This window comes from Leuresthes tenuis, unplaced genomic scaffold (assembly GCF_036924035.1).
Source record: "Leuresthes tenuis unplaced genomic scaffold, fLeuTen1.0.hap1 SCAF_19, whole genome shotgun sequence".
Classification (NCBI taxonomy): domain Eukaryota; kingdom Metazoa; phylum Chordata; class Actinopteri; order Atheriniformes; family Atherinopsidae; genus Leuresthes; species Leuresthes tenuis.
In genome coordinates, this window is record NW_027325373.1 from 29,945,115 (window position 1) to 29,952,197 (window position 7,083).

Below are 7,083 nucleotides of genomic sequence, written 5' to 3' on the forward strand. Positions count from 1 at the left end.
CTAACGCAAGGGAACGACTTGTATAATTCGTGGCAGTGATTTACTAACGCAAGGGAACGACTTGTATAATTCGTGGCAAGGATTCACTAACACAAGGGAACGACTTGTATAATTCGTGGCAACGATTTACTAACGCAAGGGAACGACTTGTATAAATCGTGGCAACGATTTACTAACGCAAGGGAACGACTTGTATAATTCGTGGCAACGATTTACTAACGCAAGGGAACGACTTGTATAATTCGTGGCAACGATTTACTAACGCAAGGGAACGACTTGTATAATTCGTGGCAACGATTTACTAACGCAAGGGAACGACTTGTATAATTCGTGGCAACGATTTACTAACGCAAGGGAACGACTTGTATAATTCATGGCAAGGATTTACTAACGCAAGGGAACGACTTGTATAATTCGTGGCAACGATTTACTAATGCAAGGGAACGACTTGTATAATTCGTGGCAACGATTTACTAATGAAGGGAACAACTTGTATAATTCATGGCAACGATTTACTAACGCAAAGGAACGACTTGTATAATTTGTGGCAACGATTTACTAACGCAAGGGAACGACTTGTATAATTCGTGGCAACAATTTACTAACGCAAGGGAACGACTTGTATAATTTGTGGCAACGATTTACTAACGGAAGGGAACGACTTGTATAATTCGTGGCAACGATTTACTAATGCAAGGGAATGACTTTTATAATTCGTGGCAACGATTTACTAATGCAAGGGAATGACTTGTATAATTTGTGAGAACAACTTACTAACGCAAGGGAATGACTTGTATAATTCGTGGCAACGACTTACTAATGAAGGGAACGACTTGTATAATTTGTGAGAACGACTTACTAATGAAGGGAACGACTTGTATGATTCGTGGAAACGAGATGACAGAAGTTCCAAACTGGTCTCCAGCTTTGAAGTGGGAGTTAATTGTGCAGTCGCAACATACAGGTAATTTTACTTTTATATACAAAATTTTAAAACAATAACTTGACTATGTTCTGGGCTAACATTATTGTGTTGCGTAATGAAATGCAATTAGTACTTCAACTGCAGGGAGAAGTCTACGTGACTGAGCTTTAAAAAAAAACGTGTTGGTGAGAGACCAGGGACCAGGACAGTGGCTCATGTGGATAAGGAGGCATAATGTAGAGGTCAAGAAAAGATACAACAGGCTATGCGCAAATGTAGTTTACATTAACTAAAAACACCTGGAATAGCTCAGGAGGAAAAGCAGTTGTCTATCAATCGGAAGGTCAGTGGTTCAACTCCAGCTTCCCTGGGCTACATGTCAAAGCATCCTTGGGCAAGATACTGAACACCTACCAATGTATCCATCGGTGTATGAATGGTTAGAAAGCACACAGTTATGTATAGATGTATAATGTGGCATGTAGTTTTAGAAGCGCTTTAAGTGGTCAGTTAGACTAGAAAAGCGCTATACAAGTACAGTCCATTTAATTTACAATTGAGTGTTGTTTTAGGCGTGTATCTAATGTACAGTCTGTCTGACCTGATAGAGAAGCTTCATCTGACCCAGTTATTTAGTCCAGTTATGCTATCTTAAAGTCTTTGACCATTTAAGGACATACATTGTGTAGTATGAGTGGACAAGTACAAAATAGGTACATGGATTATTTAGAAAAATACAGAATATGAATACTTAATGTCTAAGAACAAAGCCAATTATAACAGTCCTGTATCACATACTCACTATTGGCTACTTTACATCCCAATTAATATCTGGGGCAATGTGTATTTCACAGTGTTCTTATATGTTATTTGAAGATTTCTGGTGAATCCATCTGGTGAGACCAGCACCAAATTTGTTCTCCATATACTCTTTTCCAGAGTTCCACGTTTTTTGAAAAATGCTGACATGCATATTTGTTATTTTCAATCCTGTTAATGCACCAACTTCACATAAGTACTGACTCACAAAAATACTTTAGGTAGGTGGGCAGTGCAGGTCAGTTCTCACCCATTTAGTGGTATATTCTAATATACTTAAGTACATACATTGTCCCAAATTATGATACCGTCTGACCATAGAACACGTTTATTTAAACAAGGAGGAAGCAGGAAGGTGGGGTGCAAACATTCCAAGGAGGTGAAGGGCGAGAGGAGATGGCTGGTTGGCAAGCAGGCAGACAGACAGGCAGGGCTGGCAGACAGACAGGCAGGGCTGGCAGACAGACAGGCAGGGCTTGCACACAGACAGGCAGGGCTGGCAGGCAGACAGGCAGGGCTGGCAGGCAGACAGGCAGGGTTGGCAGGCAGACAGGCAGGGCTGGCAGGCAGACAAGCAGGGCTGGCAGGCTGTCAGACAGGCAGGGCTGGCAGGCAGGCAGGCAGGCAGGCATGCCAGGCAGGCAGGGCTGGCAGACAGGGCTGGCAGGCAGACAGGCAGGGCTGGCAGGCAGGCAGGGTTGGCAGGCAGACAGGCAGGGCTGGCAGGCAGACAAGCAGGGCTGGCAGGCTGTCAGACAGGCAGGGCTGGCAGGCAGGCAGGCAGGCAGGCATGCCAGGCAGGCAGGGCTGGCAGACAGGGCTGGCAGACAGACAGGCAGGGCTTGCAGACAGACAGGCAGGGCTGGCAGGCAGGCAGACAGGGTTGGCAGGCAGACAGGCAGGGCTGGCAGGCAGACAAGCAGGGCTGGCAGGCTGTCAGACAGGCAGGGCTGGCAGGCAGGCAGGCATGCATGCCAGGCAGGCAGGGCTGGCAGACAGGGCTGGCAGGCAGACAGGCAGGGCTGGCAGACAGACAGGCAGGGCTGGCAGGCAGGGCTGGCAGACAGACAGGCAGGGCTTGCAGACAGACAGGCAGGGCTGGCAGGCTGGCAGGCAGGCATGAAACATATGCACAGAGTGACAATCCAGCAGAGAGTGAAGGTAGGACAGGAACTAACTGCAGAGCTGATGGGAACCAGGTGGCTTGATTGTAAGCAGCAGGGCAGGTGTAGAATGTGAGATAGACGGCTCCAGAGAAGACAGAGTGCAAGGGGGAGGGGAAGGTGGCAAACACAAACAGTACAGACCAGCACCAAAACTGTCACGCCGTTTGCCTCATGACATACATACAGTATTTTTTGCTTTTCATATAGCTAAAATAAAAATTGTTGGACAGTGTTGTGTTTATACCATCATTTCACACTAATGCTATACCTGATGGTATACATGAAACAGAGTTTGGCCACATCATAGAGATGCTTCAAATTCCAGCGATGGCTGTTCCAGACTGCCTTGATCTGTCCTGGCCTCAGCTTAATGCCATAATAATGTGGTTTGGTTTTGCAGAATTGCAGCCAAAAATGTTCTGTTCTATGTGCGCACCTCAATTAAATGCTTCATTCTGAAAGTGTTGGCCATTGATTGTTGTGTTGTCTCGTCATGTTAGCCAGCTGTAAACGTTTTGTAGCTGGTACAAACTGTGACTAATTAAATGTGGTGTAATATAAAGATACTAGAAGTATGATCAAGATACATAATGAAGTGTACGGTACTGTTCACAGTCACATTTATAAAGTATTCATCTAATGACATCATCATTGTTCCTAACAAGGAAACTGACATAAGAATTTCAAAAGATACAGGCCCATTTTTGCAGATAGGGGGAATACAAATCTTGATTGATTGGACGGACGCTATATTTTCACTGTCAACTGGCCATCATCTTTTGACAAACTAATCATCAAAGACAATACATTACATAACTGGACGAAGTTCAGAACGGAGCCAGTAAATCTTTTTATCTCATTACTAAGGATAAAATAAATGCATGTTGTTTCAAAAACAACTTAATCATTTTTATACATGATAGTGTCATGATCTGTTTTTTTTCAGTTTAGTTTCCTGTTTAGCCTTGCTATTTCCTCACCTTTCCTCAGTATCCCCCTGACAGTCCTCAGCTCCACTCCCTTCACCACTGTTAATTATCTTCAGCTGTCCCTTACCACTAATCACTCTCCCCACAGTATTTAGTCTCTCAGGTTTTTTTTCAGTCATTGTCAGATCCTCCGTCAATAATACCCATTGTTTTGCGCGTCTCTTTGATTCAGTTTCTTGGTAATGTACAGTCTGGTGTTATCATTTTCCTTAGGGATTTGTTGTATTTCCAGCTTGGCAGTAATTTTAATTTCTATTATGAATAAACCATTTAAGTTTCCTCCTGGCTCCTGTCACATGTCTGCATCTGGGTCCTCCACCGCCATGACACCTGTGTAATGTTCCGGAAGCACAGCTACACAAGTGATTTGTCCAGGTAGTCACCAACAAACTGACCCTCATCTTTCATTTCGCTCAGAAGTTGTATCCAGTACTCCATTCCTTCTTTGCGCAGCATGCCCCACCAACTCTCAATCCTTAGATTTTTCTAGTGCTTGCTCCTGCGATTTAGCTAGGTTCGCCAGATCTACTATCGCAATCATTGAGTGAAGGTAGGTCTGGATGTCTCGGATAAGTACATTCTCTGTTTCTAGATCAGGGACAACCACCATACTGCTCCACGGCCTCCAAAAAAAATCCTCCAATGACGTGTGGATCGCTAATTGTGTTTGCAGCTTTTAACCAAATTATTTTGCGCAAAAAAATATTTATGCAACCATTGATGCAGATTCCATATGGTTTAACTTGTCGTAAGAATCTGCCTGCCAAATGTAGTTAGGCCCCAAAGCAAAATACTACGGGTCAGTCGCATGGCCATTTTTCAAGCATTTGTTTTACATCCAACTGTATCCACGTAGTCTTCCAGGTCCTTCTTCCAGCTGCTTTATGATGAAATGTATAACTTCCCCAAGGTCAGCATATTGTTTGCGTTGGAGCCCCTTCTTTTTTAGCAGCCGAACTAAGTGTCTCTTGCTAAGAATGCCTCCATGCAAGTGATTTAAGAATATAATTGTAATTCATTGTAATCTTAAGTCATACACTGACTTTAGATTAAGTATCAGGTGTAGCAACTTAAGTTGCTCTCTGAATAAAGAGAGGGAAATGATTGAGTCTAAAATGGGATCTTCAAGAATGCAGGTAAAAACAGAAGAATCTGGGACGATTCATCTATTCTATATTAGGTGATAATCAGTTCTAGAATAGTGCCACACTAGTGGCAGCAGTAGCTCTTATTGCTTGTTTAGATTTTCTTCATGCATTTTCAATAAAAGAGATGATTTTTAAGCATGTTGGTTTGTAAACTGTGTTGCTTGAGAGAGCTCTCCTTTTAACATCTGTTATGAGTAACAATGTCAACAACAGAGTTGTTAACAAAATGGAGCAGCTGACTGAGCTTTTCAAGACCCAGTTAATGCCTGGAGGAAAGTCTGCAGAGATATCTTGAGGCCACAGACTGAGATGCACCCTGTAAACTGGTTGTTCAGAGGACTAATCCAGGAATTCATGGCCTGGTGCCAACAGAATCACCTTCAGATGTTTTTATTTTATTTTATACATCTATATATATACGTATATACACACAGACATATATATGTGTGTATATATATCTATAGAGAGAGAGCGAGAGAGAGAGAGAGCGAAAGATAGATAGATAGATAGATAGATAGATAGATACATTACATACATTACATACATACATACATACATACATTACATACATTACATACATACATACATCACATACATATATAGCACATCTCAGATCTTCTGGTACGTTACGAGCATTCAAGATGTCTCAGGTCAACAGGGACAGGTTTGCTTCTGTGCCCAGAGTTGCAACTAAACATGGAGAAGCTGCTAAAGGTATTTATGCAAAACAGAGGCAGAGAATAGCCAAGAGGACTGGAAGAGAAAACAGGCAACAGAAAAGCAATACAGAGAGGTAACTAATGTTCATATTTGGCTCAGCAATTAATGATCACTGATGCCAAAGTCCATTATCCTGACAGTGCAGAAGAAAATACTGACTGAGTGAAAGCTGTCCCCTTAGTTTATGCTTGTTCCTTCATATTTCCTTTTCGTCTTTGTTATCCCGTGATCATGATAGCTTTCCTTATCTAGTGTGACTTGTTTGTCAATAGTTATACAATATACAATATTTTTTCAGTTTTTTTAAATGTTTGACAACGAAATTTTTACAGTAAATATACCCGTCTATGTTGGCTTTCCACTAGAAACTCAGGGCTGTCGTGCCTCTTTGTAACTCTGGAGTTACATTATCATCAGCGTTGCTACATTGTTAATGTCGCTGGCTGCAGGTTGTGACATTTTTTAGACAAAAGCTTTATTTTTAAGTTTCAATATTAGAAGAATATATTTTCTGAACAAACTGTACTCATATCTATCTGATATGGGAACATTTTGTAATCGTGCTGATCTGGAAATTCTGCTACTATAGTTTTTTGTTTTCAGTTCAAGCAGTGATCACCACTTTTACTCATTTTATTACATTTTTTATATTATTTAGTTATCGTTATACTGTGTGCCTTGTGTCTTTTGTGTGTTCTAAGCCAGTAGCTCCTGAACAAAGTTGTATTATGCCTGCATAGTAACAATAAAGATTCTTGCTTCTTGGTCACCAACAGGCTGTAGCAACAGTTGGGATAAACGCTCTGGTCAAACCTCAACACATTTAAACTCTGTCAATGGACGTGTGTCTAATTTTTCTGAATATGCCTTTTGGCCAGTGCAGTGGAGCTCATGTTTTAGTTAAGCTTAGAATAGAGTGATAACATTACCCTTAGCACTTAAAGCTAATGGACAATCATGCAAAATCTGGTTTTGATCCAAAACTAACCAAAGCCGATGATATGACTTGTGCTGTTAAGCTGCTATAGGATCGGGATGGACTTCCAAAGTAGTGTAGATGTACTGCCAACGGGTTCGTGCTTTGAGCTCAGATTTTCAGAGAAACCTTCACTTTTAGAAAAAACTTTCTAGTGCCAAACTCAGGTCACACAGAAGGAGATTTTAAATAAAGTATTTGGTACAACAGAAATTAATGTACTGTCCAAAGTACAAAATAAACTTTGATAGATGAAGCAAAAGTTATGCATCATCAGTTATTTGTCAAATATCTGTGCAAGGGAAAAGTTAACAAAAGAATGTAAAAAGTAAGTGAGAAC